Source organism: Pelophylax lessonae (genome assembly GCF_965119305.1).
Source record: "Pelophylax lessonae genome assembly, chromosome: 2".
Lineage (NCBI taxonomy): Eukaryota > Metazoa > Chordata > Amphibia > Anura > Ranidae > Pelophylax > Pelophylax lessonae.
Genome location: NC_138769.1, coordinates 404260219 through 404274172, shown reverse-complemented (window position 1 = coordinate 404274172; position 13954 = coordinate 404260219). Strand labels below are relative to the sequence as shown.

The 13954-nt window shown below is 38.4% G+C and overlaps 1 protein-coding gene across 1 annotated transcript in view; it reads left to right on the top strand.

Annotated features, from left to right (window-relative positions):
• Positions 1-13954, top strand: part of LOC309548130 (autism susceptibility gene 2 protein homolog) — a gene marked incomplete at its 3' end in the record, with an annotated part of 1398280 nt that overhangs the window by 772906 nt on the left and 611420 nt on the right. The gene's annotated exons all lie outside the window — the stretch shown is intronic.

Sequence of the window (13954 nt, the reverse complement as noted above, 5' to 3'; positions counted from 1 at the left end):
GCTGCTAAACTGCTTCCTGTGTCTTCCTGGTTCCTCTGTCTTTGTCTGTATACCAGGGAGTTTCTAAGGCTTTCTAAGAAATATAGCAAGGGCTAAGGTACGGCCTTGTTCTCAAAATCAAAGAATGTTTGTATTTTTCTGAAAATAAAGTATATTAAGCCTCTTGTGTGAGGTATGAGTTGCAAGAGTTGTAGCTTACATAGAACTATGCGCTCCTCATGGGACAGCACTGATTGGTCTAGCACGGTTACATAGAATGAATCACATGATTCTCAATATATTGAAGTATCAGGTATTTCCTTTAGCTCCTGGCACTGAAACAATGAAATGAGGGAGCAAAGGAACAGTAAATACTGTATATGCTGCAAGCGATACAGGGGTTTAGGCGAACATATTGTTTTGTTCTAAATGGACAAAGCACAGATTTGTTTAAAGAAGACTATAAATTTTTTTAACAAATTTATTGCATGTTTTATATATTTCTATTCTAATGCATATTTGTATTACGGTTCAAAATTCAGTAACAGTGAAGAAACAGTAAAGAAAAACTGCTGTTTATAAAATTGTCTCTGTGTACAATATCTCTACTGAACTCCAACATCAAAATGCAGTACTGTATATCTGTGTGCAGTCAGTCAGTCATTTAAATGTATCCTAGTAAGCGTGAAAATTTAAGATACTATCAATAACTAAAGTGTAATGGATTCTTTTACACCTGATTCCCAAAACTATTAAAGTTCAACAGAGATTAAATCATAGTTTAAAAAGTCTTCTGCTCCTTCTGCTGCATATAAATTGTTTTTCTTGTTGCACAGCTGACAGACAGGAAAATAAATATGACCTAGTAATCCTCTTTCAAAATGGACTGATACATTTGAATGAAATTGTTTGACTTGAAAGATCAAAGAGAGATGGAGCTTGAATATTTTAAAATGCTACTATGTTTATTTATTTATTTTTTTTGCGGTTGTATACAATAATGATAACAATATGATACAAAAGAAGAATAAAAAAAAATCAAAATATTTCTATTCAACTTAAAAAAAATTAGAATATTAAAGGGGAAATGAGCAAAGCTGGATTTCCCTTTTTTTTAACCCCTTCATGTACTAACAGATAATGGAAGCTGTAAGACTACACTGCCATCTGCTTTTGAGATCTAGTAATGTGATGTGACCTTAAAGTAAAGGTTTAACCACTTTACTGCTGAGTACCGTAGTACTACTGAGGCAAAGTGGCTCTTGTAGGTCTGACGCCGTAGACCTACGTCACCAGACTCCTCCCCTGTAGGCGGCGCTAGCGCGCCGCCTACAGGGGAGGAGTCTGGTGACGTAGGTCTACGGCGTCAGACCTACAAGAGCCACTTTGCCTCAGTAGTACTAGCGCGCCGCCGGAGGCGCGCTCCCGCTGTTTTCATTCACAGCGGGAGTCGGGCCAGGGGAGGAGCAGCGGCGATCGCCGCTGCTCTGCCCCGATCATCGGGGAATCCAGTTTGGAGACCCGCCTGTGTAAACAGAGCGGGCGGATCTCCTCAGTGACAGGGAGTGACAGATCGGACTGTTCAGCATAGCTGGACATCCGATCTGTCCCTGTCTCACACAGTCACCTCCCCCCCACACGTCAGTAAGCACCAGGCATACATTAACCCCTCCCTCTCCAATAAAATTAACCCCTTCCCTGCCAGTGTCATTTTTACAGTAACAGTGCATATTTATAGCACTGATTACTGCAGTAATGTCACTGGTACCCCCAAAAGTGTCAAAAATGTCAGTCAAGGGTCCGATCTGTCCGCCGCAATGTCGCAGTCCCGCAAAAAAAATCGCCGCCATTACTCGTTAAAAAAAAACCACCAAAAATGACATAAATCTTTCCCTTTGTTAGTAAACGCAATAACTTTTGCGCAAACCAATCAAAATACGCTTATTGCGATTTTTTTTACCAAACATGGGTAGCAGAAAACAAATTGGCCAAAAATTTTAAAAAAAATTGGTTTTTGCATCTTTTTTGGGGGGAATTTCATATAAAAAAATGTTAAAAATATTGTTATTTTTTCAAAATAAACGCTATTTTTTTGTTTATAGCGCAAAAAGTAAAAATCACACAGGTGATCAAATACCACCAAAAGAAAGCTCTGTTTATGGGAAAAAAAGGACGTAAATTTCGTTTGGGTACGGCGTCGCATGACCGCGCAATTGTCAATTAAATTTGCACAGCGCCGAATCGCAAAAAGTGGCCCAGACGTAAGACAGCAAAATGCTCTAGTGGTAAAGAGGTTAAAATGTAATCACCTGACCTCTGGAAGATTTACCCCCTTCATGTCAAGGCCATTTTCTGCAATACAGCACTTTGTTACTCTAGTTGACAATTGCGTGGTCGGGCGACACTGTATCCAATAAAGTTTATGTCCTTTTTTTCCCACATATAGAGCTGTCTTTTGATGGTATTTGCTCACCACTGCGTTTTTTTTTTTTTTTTCCACTTATAAATTTTTATTAAGGGTTTGAGATAAGGCTGTACAACAAAAACATATAGTATAATCATGCAATTTAACAAAAAAGTAAAAAATAAGTTTCTTACATCATCGTTTTTAATACAGATATCTAACAAATACAATTTCTTATCTCATCTTATCTGTAACAAAATCCTTCTGTTTCCATGAACTTGTTATCAGTCGTCTTCATAGTACTGCGTTTTTTTTATTTTTTGCGCTAAAAACAAAAAAAGACCGACAATTTTGAAAAAAAATAAATAAATATTTTTTTTACTTTTTGCTATAAAACACATCCAATAACAAAAATAAGAAAAATAAAAAAAACGAATGTCTTCATAAAATTTGGCCAGTATGTACTGTATGCTGCTACATATTTTTGGTAAACAAAATCCCAATATGCATATATTTTATGCATTTTATGCAAATTTTATAGCGTCTACAAACTATGGAATATGTTTATGTGTACAGTATATATGTGATCCTGCGCAGAGCTGCTGCCCTGTAGCAGTAAAACTACTATAGGGGGGCCAGCAAGCAGTTAAAGGTTTATGTAGGTAGGAACATTCTATGTAACTATGTATATGAAGGGAATCAAAACTGGGCAATTTTCATATTTATTAACCACTTAAGGACCGAGCCTATTTTTGACACATTTTGTTAACAAGTTAAAATCAGCATGTTTTGCTAGAAAACTACTTAGAACCCCCAAACATTATATATATATATATATATATATATATTTTTTTTTTTTTACCAAAGACTCTGGAGAATAAATAGCGGCCATTGCAATATTTTTTGTCACAGGGTATTTGCGCAGCGGTCTTTCGAACACCATTTTTTTTTTTGGGAAAAATTAAAAAAAATTACATTTCACTGCATTTAAAAAAACTAAACAGTAAACTTAGCCCATTTTTTTTTATTTTGTGAAGGATGATGTCACATTGAGTAAATATATACCCAACATGTTACGGTTTAAAATTGCGCACACCCGCTGAATGGCAACAAACTACGGTCAATAAAAATCTCCATAGGCGATGTTTTAAACATTTTTAACGGTTACCAGTTTAGAGTTAGAGAGGAGCTCTTTTTTTTAATTATTTCTCAAGCTCTGGCGATTGCGGAGATACCTCACATTTATTTGTTTTGAATAGGGATTTAATTTGCAGGCGCGACTTCCGTATACATTTTTTTCGTGCACGAGCTCATGGCAACGGGGGCGGCTAAAATTGTTTTATTTTTTTCTATTTATTTTTTTAATTTTACCACAGGTTAAAAAAAAAAAAAAAAATCTGATCACAGCAATAGGCAGTGACAGGTACCCTTTATGGAGGGATCGTGGGTCTAAAAGACCCTAGACCCCTCCACTACACTTCCATGCATTCAAAATGCTGAAAACTGCAATTTTGAATACACTCACTTTTTAAATTTGGCGCCTTTAGCAGCCGAGTAACCCGGACGTGACGTCATGGACGCCACCTCCGGGTTACATCAATTGAGACCTGATCAAAGCCGCATTCAGTGGAACGGGAGACCCGGGCAGAGCCGTGGAAGGCGGCGGAAGAGGGGGGTCCCCTCCCGCTTGCTGGGGTAATGATTGAGCGGCTCCTGAGCCACATCGGTCATTACCGACGGAAAGCCGACCGCTGGCGCTAAAAAAGGGTACCAGGGTGATGCCTCTAGCAAGAGGCATTACCCCGGTACAACCACTTAAAGGCAGCCGACGTAGACCTACGTCAGTTTCCGTTAAGTGGTTAAAATATTTAATTACTCTTTCATCAATTTGAAACTAGTTTTTTTTTATATAAATTTAGGATAACCAGAAGATATATACATATACACTTTATTACCAAAAGTAAAAAGTAATACAGTAAAGACATGGATGAGCAAGTTTGGGGAGCACAAACCTGACTGGACTGCACAGATTCCTGACCTCAACCCGATAGAACACCTTTGGGATAAATTGGAGCGCAGACTGCAAGCCAAGACTTCTCTCCAACATCAGTGTCTGACCTCACAAATGCGCTTCTGTAAGAATGGTCAAACATTCCCATAGACACACTCCTAAACCTTGTGGACAGCCTTCCCAGAAATGTAGAAGCTGTTATAGCTGCAAAGGGTGGGCCAACTCAATACTGAAACTCACAGACTAAGACTGCAATGCCACTAAAGTTCATGTGTGTATAAACGCAGGTGTCCCAATACTTGTGGTAATATAGTGTATGTATATATATATATATATATATATATATATCAGTATGAGTATACATACAATTTATATCCATAAATCAAGGATAAAGCTTTATTAGCATGATTTTATACATATAAAACACAGTTGGCTTATTCAATAGACAAAAACAATTTTCTAAATTAATCAAGATCTGTATTAGGTAGATTCTGATTGGCTGCAGTAGCAAGTGAATTTAGCACATACTGTAGATCCTTGTACTTTTTTAATTAAATATGCTGACATGTACAGGTTAGTCAGAAAATTTATACACATCACCATGTGTGCAAGTGAATAGTAGTAAAAAAAATATCAGTTTGTGAAGACTGGAATTTCCTTAGATTAATGGATCCATCTTTATTTTATATAGTTTAGTAACTTGTTTGTCATCTGAACATATCATTTTATATAATAGCAGCAGGGTGCAGTGCCAATATTAATAATAATCAGTCCTGTGAAAGAATGTCTATAAATCACAATTTAAGTATGAAGAAGGGTCCCCACCCCAAATGCCATAAATCCTAGAGACACACATCACCACTGTGAGGGAGAAGGGGGTCCTGCTTACCAGATTGTATTGACCCTCAAATTATAGAGAAGTCAATACAAATAAGTAGAAGGCCAGTAAAATTGATCAATGTCTGGACCAGATATCCAACGTGTCCTCTGTGTTAAAACTACGGTTCACAAGCACCTCCTCTCCAAATCCTTGTTACACTTACAGCCGAGAAGCAAATGAGCGGGGCCAACAACCACACCTTTAGAGATATAAAAAAAACTGACATGGTGCAGTAGTTCTAAAACAGCTTAATTGGATAAAAAAAGCGTGCTTGCATAATGTCATTACGCGTTTCGTCATCAGTAGACGTCATCGGAGGCATGTCAACCGATAGCAAGCATGCTCTAAACGTTACCCAGACCAGACATAGCGGGAACGGGAAGAGAAAATCCTTGCTTGTGCTTCGAGATGCGCTTCAACTGAAGAAGCAGAAGTATGCTGCTCAATCGCATTGCATTTCTTACTACGTTTCAATCGGAGAAAGCGGAATAAAAAAACTCCAATTTGTGAAAATGAGTGCATACCTATCACAAATACTAATAAAAATAAAAAATAAAAATAAATCAATAAAAAAGGAAACATTAAAAAGGATATAGATAAAAATCCAATTAAGGCTTAGCAATGAAGACTATAATTAAATGATCAAACACATAGTGAAGCGCCATCTAGTGGATATTAACCAATAATGCAACTTAAATACTAGAATACAAAACAAAATGACAATACATTCATTGGATCATAAAAATCTTGATATATTGAAAGATGTATGAAGTGGGCAGCCTTTAAGGTTGCAGATGGCTTCCAATATCATTGATAATCCTGTGAGAACAACCTTTTTTCAGGATCCTAAGGGTTTCTTTCCATGCAGGAAATGTGCTGTATGCCTTATTAATTCTGTTAGGGATAGGAGGGTGTGTACTTTTCAATCTAAGGTTACCTTGAGGGTCTATAACATCGAGGCCTTCATTATGTGTACATCCAAAAATGTGGTATATCTTTGGCAGTGCCCTTGTGGCCTTCAATATGTAAGCAGTTCTATTAGATACATGCAAGTAAGGTTTAATGAACATCTAGGTACTCTCAGATGAGGGTTCCCTAATCACAGCGTGTCTAAACACTACGCTCAATTTCACAATTAGAAAATTGATGGTACTATTATATTGGACATAGATCACTTTTCCGCACATTGGAGAAGAAGTCATTTGAGACCCATTGGATTTATGACCTTAAATGTTATACACCCTTTGGCATAGAATGGGACATCAATTGTTTTGTGAACAAAAGTTGATGTCTGCATTATTTTGGGATCCTTTTAAATATTTTATATCTTTTTTATTGTATCTTTATTATGGCTTTTAATATATAAAGATTTATATGAATGAGCAGCATATTTACGCCTCTTTCAGTTGAAGCGCATCGTGAAGCGCAAGCAAGGATTTTCTCTTCTGGTTTCGGCTATATCCGGTCTGGGTAATATTTAGAGCGTGCTTGTGATTGGTCGACATGCCTCCAATGACGTCTACTAATGATGAAATGCGCAAGGTGGGAACGACATAACACAAGCATGCTACATGCCGTGGCCATTATCGTTTACCGATTGACACGTTTTATTTGCATGTGAGTGTACATCATTTTTTTATCCAATTAAACTGTTTTAGAACTACTACACCATATCAATGTTTTTATATCACTGAGGTGTGGTTGTTGGCCTCGCTCGTTTGCTTCCCGGGTGTGAGTGTAACAAGGATTTGGAGAGGAGGTGCTTGTGAACTGTAGTTTTAATACAGAGGACACAGTGGATATTGATCGATTATACTTGCCTTCTACATATTTCTATTGATCGCTCTATAATTTGAGGGTCAATACAATCTGGTAAGCAGGACCCCCCCCCCTCCCTCACAGTGGTAATGTGTGTCTCTAGGATTCATGGCATTTGCTGTGGGGACTCTTCTTGGTACATCCATTGTGATTTTTGGACATTCTTTCACAGGACTGATCATTGTTATTATCGGCGCTGCACCCTGCTGCTATTATTTTTGTTGTGGGTGTACATTCTTACCTTTTGGTGCTGGCTGCCTTCATTTATTTATACTATTGAGCGCAGATACTATTTGTGTATTTTTGTATATCATTTTGTATGATAATTTCTTAACTACGAGGCATTGTTTTCCTTGATCATACTTCTGCAAATCATTACATTTGTTTACTTGTTTGCAAATGCAGTTTCCTGCTGCTACCCATCATGTTCTAGACACTAGATTTTTACAACTGTGAAAAGTCTTTGCTAATATCTAGACTGAATGCTAGTTTTTTTTTCTTTTTCAAATATTTGGGAAACCATCCCTTATACTCACTCCAACCCAGTTTCCTAAATTAATTTCCTAAAAATACGAATGGGCATTTAGTTCAACAGAGGCCGTGCATTAATAATATTACCATAGGTTCAAACTTACATCTCTACCAAATACAATGCCTTGTGTGACATACTGAAGCCTTGTTGCATACCACAGTTGTTTCAAGTTATATTCATGTCATAGCTGTAATTTTACACGATTTATTGCTGGTGACAGCTTCTCTCCTACTCAGAGATCAGGTAGACAAAAAGAAGAACAATGAAATAAATAATTCTGTAATGCTACTTTTTTAAACTCAAACACCATTCATTTTTAAAAATCTATTCTGACATTTTTTTTTTTAACTAATATCTACTTTACCGGTAATGTATAATTATTGTCAAATGACTAAAAATGTTATATAGGATATTATATATTTTCTTTGTATTCTGTTCGGTACTTTAGATTCTTCTGCCGAGTGCACGTGATTTAATATATATTTGTATTATACTTACCAGAGTTTTGTAGAAGCTCTGCCACTTCCTTTCAGATCTCAACCACTAACCATGCAGGTAGTTCATCTGGTGAGTCATCTGGGCTAGGAAATAGTAATTTCTGGGAACAGGATGAATCACAACAGTGAGCTAGGTATGTAAAATTCTAGATGCCAAATTTTACTTAAAGAAAGCAGAGGCAGTAGAGTACCCTACTGATGCTTGCTTCTTCTAGTGACCTCTGTGAAGCCTGTAGGCAGGTGCACTTTAGGGGGTGCTCAACAGCAGGGGCATTGCTATGGGGAAGGAAGTAAAGAGAAAGATGGTTCCTCTATGGTTTTTGGGTCACTGGAAGCTATCCGATTGGATGCTGGCACCCCAGGTTACTCTGGCGGGCATCTAAGTTTAGCAGAGTCTAGTTATGGCTCCCAGGCTTGACACATATTTTTAGATAGGTCATCCATCTGTCAGGGACAGTAATTAGCAGCTGGGAGAGGCTCCAAATAAGTAGATAGAGAGCAGGGACACACCATCCTTCCTGGAAGCCTCCCTGTTTGGGAGGCAAAGCCACATTCTGCCCCTTAAGACAGACACTGTGCACCCCAGACCTACTTTTTTACTCTTCACTGCAACATTCTTGTCTTTCCACTGGGTAGTGGTGCTTTATTAAATATTACACTTCTGTTACTGCAAATGGACGCTCAGTGTTTACCACCTCTGAAGGAAATAAGGGAGCTATAGTCTTTTTAACATGTTTTAAATACACCTAAGAAAAAGATCAGAGTGAAATGTAGACACCCCCTCTATGTATTCTAGTTACCATATTCACTGGGGCTAAAAGTAAAAGAAAATCCCAAAATGTGGGAAGATTCTCTTAAAGGATCTAACCACTCCCATCCCCACTCATAATTTTTTTATACTTTTTGATACCTTGCTTTTGCTATACTACCCTGTTGCTTTACATGTTGGCGCTTTTGTCAGTGCCAGGTAACTCAAAGTATGGGACAGTATATTTAAAAGTTGTTTGCCTTTGTAATATACAGTATATGCTACATTATTATTCTCAAGCAAAATTGTTCAACTGACTTGACAGGTTGATCAATGTCACTATAATCACAGCTGTCAAATATTTTACAGTGACATAGTAGATAGATAGATAGATAGATAGATAGATAGATAGATAGATAGATAGATAGATAGATAGATAGATAGATAGATAGATAGATAGATATAACTGTGTATCTAAAACCAAGGGAAGCAGATGGATGTGTTGCAAATATGAGCCAATCAGATTTCAGCTGTCCCTTTTGGAGTGAAAGATGGAGATGGGCAACAGACATTATCTTAGGCTCTCTCTACATGCAAAACCATTTGTTTTGCTTTGCTATTGTTGTAAAAAGTGAACCTTACATCTTGTATCACTGTTGAAAGTAATGTGAATAGAGACAGTAAATAATACAAAAGTCAAGCAGGAAGAAAAGTGAACTGATAAAAGGCTCACAACTTTCGATGGATTACTTTAATACAGTGAATTAAACAATTATATCCAGAGATTGCCTCCTGTGGTTTTTCTGATGGCAGGATTAGTATGTGGATTTGAGGGGACACACATTTTTTTCTGCTGTGTAGGTCAAGTGAGAAGTAGTTGCTCAGTGACTAAAAGTCTGCTGTGGGATTAGCCATAATTAGAAGATGGAGAGTGGCAGCCAGCTAATCAACATTGAGTTCTCACACACTTCAGCTGCAGTTAAGAGCTCTGTGGAATGCTTGCTGCAGGAGCAGCTGGTGCCTTGAAAATTGAATAAACACACAATAAAAATAGGTTATTGCATTCTAATAGCTATGTACCACTCTATTCTCACCACAAGATTTGATTCCTAACTACCTGATCACTTTTAAAATGTGTGAATTATATTCTGTTTTTCAGCATTAATTTTTCACTAATCTATGCAAAATTAAAATAACACCAACCTCAAAATCTTTTCATTCTCACACTAATTACAGTTTTATGCTACCTCTCATGCCATTATATGCAAATTTGGGTGGCTGATTGGATCATTTTTTTTTCTTTAGCTTGTTCATTTTTGATCTAAAAAACCTGGGCCTTGTGTTGGGCACAATGCTTTCATTGCCAAAAAGAATTATAAATGACACAATTCCCTTTAGTGCTCCTAGCCTTCAACCTACTCCTAGCTACTATAGGCTAAATTGCTTAAGCTTTCCACTACTTAAACACTTAAAGCCTTAACTCAAGCATTGTTTTTAGTTGTAGCTTGAGTGGGGAAGACTTAAAATTCCTGCTAGATTTTTATTTATAAAAATAAAATTGGCAACCGCTCAATCTATAACTAGCTTTTCAAACTAATGTGCACATGGAAAAAACAAAATAAACAATATAAAGGTTCCCAGAACACTAACTAGCTGGCCCCCCAAAAAATATACTGTCTAAACATTTGTGGTAAAATCAGAGGTTTTGGTTGAACATGGTTGGTAAGCTACAGTGAATTGTCAAGGCCTCTCTAGATAGTGTGGTCCCTAAGTACCGGTTCACATATATGCGATGTGGGAACCATGCAAATCACTTTAAACTCGCAGGCAGTTCACACTGCCATATGCGAATCGGTGGGAGTGTCAATACAAAGTTAATGACACCCCCAGATAAGTTTACATATCACAGTGTGAACTGTGAATGTGTGAACTGTGAAGGTGTGAACACCCATGCGATCCGAATCTGGTGCGGACCCAAAAAAGGGTCCTGTGTGAGTTATGTCCGAATACGATGCAAATTCAGCCATATCTGTATGGCTGAATTCGCATGGCACAGACATCGCATCTGATTTGCAGAGCAGTGCGCTCTGAATCACATACGATGTCTGTCATCGCACATATGTGAACCAGGACTTAAGCCCCGTACACACGCGTCGAAAATTGGCAGGGAATTTTCGTCCAACGTCCGATCTGCCGATTTGCGGCTTGTTAGTATGATGCTTCTAACAACCGACTCCGACTTTTCAGTGTGCAGACTATAAAATTTTTGTTGGCCATCAAAACACGGCCGATTTTCGTGCAGTCAGTACTGATTTCGACAGGGAAAAATCTTATGAGCAAGTCTGGGCATGCTCAGAGAAGAAAGAACACAAAGAAATCAAACCAACACATGCCATCACTTCTGAAGTAGATTTTTGTTGGGCGAGAAAATTTGTGTGCAGTCTAGGCACATTCCAACCAACAAAACACCACTCTGGACAAAAGACGGACGATCGGTCGGCCGATAATCATTGCGTGTTTACGGGGCTTAAGTCTAATCTATGAGAATGTCCATATATAGCAATGAAAAAAATGAGGGTTGATATACCTGTAGGTACCCCATTGCTCCACTAACTCCACTATTTTTGAAGAAAAAAAGAAAAACAATGCCCTCTTGGTGATTTATGTACATTGTAAGGATTTTATCAAACTATGCAGCAGACATCTATATTTTTCTAATTTGAAGAACAGGCTGTTTCGTCAAATCTTCGAAGACTGGATTTCTGAATGAAAGAATCTGATGCATTATGATCACCAGATTCACTTGCAGTTTCTCTAATGTGAAATGCTGCAGTGTCTACATCCCTTTAGACATATTTAACCCTTAGAGAGTACCTCACGGAAACTGAAATTCCTATCGCAGGGGATGCCTAAAATTTTACTTGCATCTTAGTGCTGAAATTTCTGGGGATGTTCTGTACACCAACTGTGTACAGAATGCCTCCAGTAAGGATTGGCCTGCATTATGTTGGGCTCAGTTTGACCAGGGGCAAACATCAAAGAAGTTTGTATGCTGAACCCAAACCAACTGAAATAATTGGGAGCTGAGCCTGTCAAATTAAAAACTCCAATTTTGTGGGCTAAAAAGCAAAGGGTTATCAAAAAATGGCATGGGGGGTGGGGGTGGGCTGGGGATATATCTGCCTTGTGAAACATGTACCAGTGCAACTTTTATTTTTTCCATTTGGCCAGGAGAAGTGATTTTTATTTATTTTTTTTAAAGCAGTGACATTCACAAAGAAAAAATGTATTTAAATTGCTGGCAAATTAAATTTCCCTTCTGAATCCTATGTATTAAACACTGCACAGACCCATCCAAAGGTCCCCCAACATACATAGCAGTCTACCATATGCAATTTCTTTAAAAAAACACGTCCTACAGCACGAAAAAAAAAAAAATGAAAAGCATGAAAAATTGTGTTTGAGTCTGACATAGATTTTAAGGGGATTATTTTGTGTTAGGTCTCCATGAAAATCCCTACCAGACTCTTTGGGTTTAAATATGAATTTTAAGGGTTCCCCCCACACAAACATAATTACACCAGACCCTTTAAATCACCTGAACCATACCAGGCCATATGACCTCAACATGGGAGGGGGGCTTGCTAGGGGAGACTCCCATAGATGCGGACAAGGTTCTTTTCCCAACAACCCTGGCTGGTGGTTGTGTACGTCGGTATGCAAGGGACTTCTGGAAGCCCCCTTTAATGATAAGGGGGGCCCAGATACCATTGCCCTATGTTAAAGAGTACCCCTGCTAATTTGCAAAAAAAATTACCTAGAATTTAATTAAAGACACCCAAACATTTCACGAGCATGGGTGGCACGCTCTGTAATCAGCTATCAGGAGAACAAAAAAAAGCCAATTACTGGCTTGTGTACACAGGACATTGGTCCTTCACATGGAGAGCCAATGCCACCTCATCAGTGCCCAGCAGTGCCACCTACCAGTGCCCACCAGTCCCACCTATCAATGACCACCAGTGCCACCTATCAATGCATACCAGTGTCACCTATCAGTGCCCATCAGTGCCTCATCATCAGTGCCACCTATCAGTGCCATCTACCAGTGCCACCTATCAGTGTCCATCAGTGCCCACTAGTGCCATCTATCAGTGCCACCTAGCAGTACCCATCAGTGCCACCTATCAGTGCAGCCTCATCAGTGCCCATCAGTGTCACCTATTAGTGCAACCTCATCAGTGCCTCTTGATCAGTGCTGCCTCATCAGTGCCACCTATCAATGCCCATTAGTGCTGCCTTATCAGTGCCTATCAGTGTATCCTATCAGTGCCCATCAGTGCAGCCCCATCAGTGCACATCAATGAAGGAGAAAAATTATCTGTTTGCAAAATGTTATAACAAACTATGAAAACTTTTTTTTTTCTCAAACTCTTTGGACTTTTTTGTTTTGTTTGTTAGCATAAAAATACCAGTAGTAATTGAATACCACCAAAAGCAAGTTCTATTTGTATGAAAAAAAAAATGATAAAAATGTCTTTTGGGTGCAGTGTAGAATGACCGTGCAATTGTCATTTAAAGAGTGACAGCGCTGAAAGCTGAAAACTGGCCAGTTAAATTCTTTATTTTGCTAACTAGCAGAAAAAGGGACAGTCAGATTTGGAGTGAACTAGCACTTAGCTTGTGGTGATGGGGTGAGTTGATTGGAAAATGCTTACCAAAATGTTCCCTTCCAGAAGCCTCCTAATGACAGCTCTATTATCCACCTATATTAGTATACTTGGACTATGCTACTAAATCATCAGTTGCTATTGAGGGCCAGAGGTTTATAGCTACGTGCTGTAGCTAAAAGTGCTAAACTTTGCTTCTCAGGGTGTAACTCAACTCTGATAGCAGGAATGACTCATGATTGTTAGGACGTTGGCAGTTGTCAGCTCTTTGGCAACCAATGAGCCATCACTGCTGCTGATAGTAGGCATGAATCGCAGTAGCAAACACTCACTCACTACAAAATGGCACCTGGAAATTGGATCAAATTGCATCATACTAGTGTGAACCACGCCAAAGTGTGAACACAGTTATATT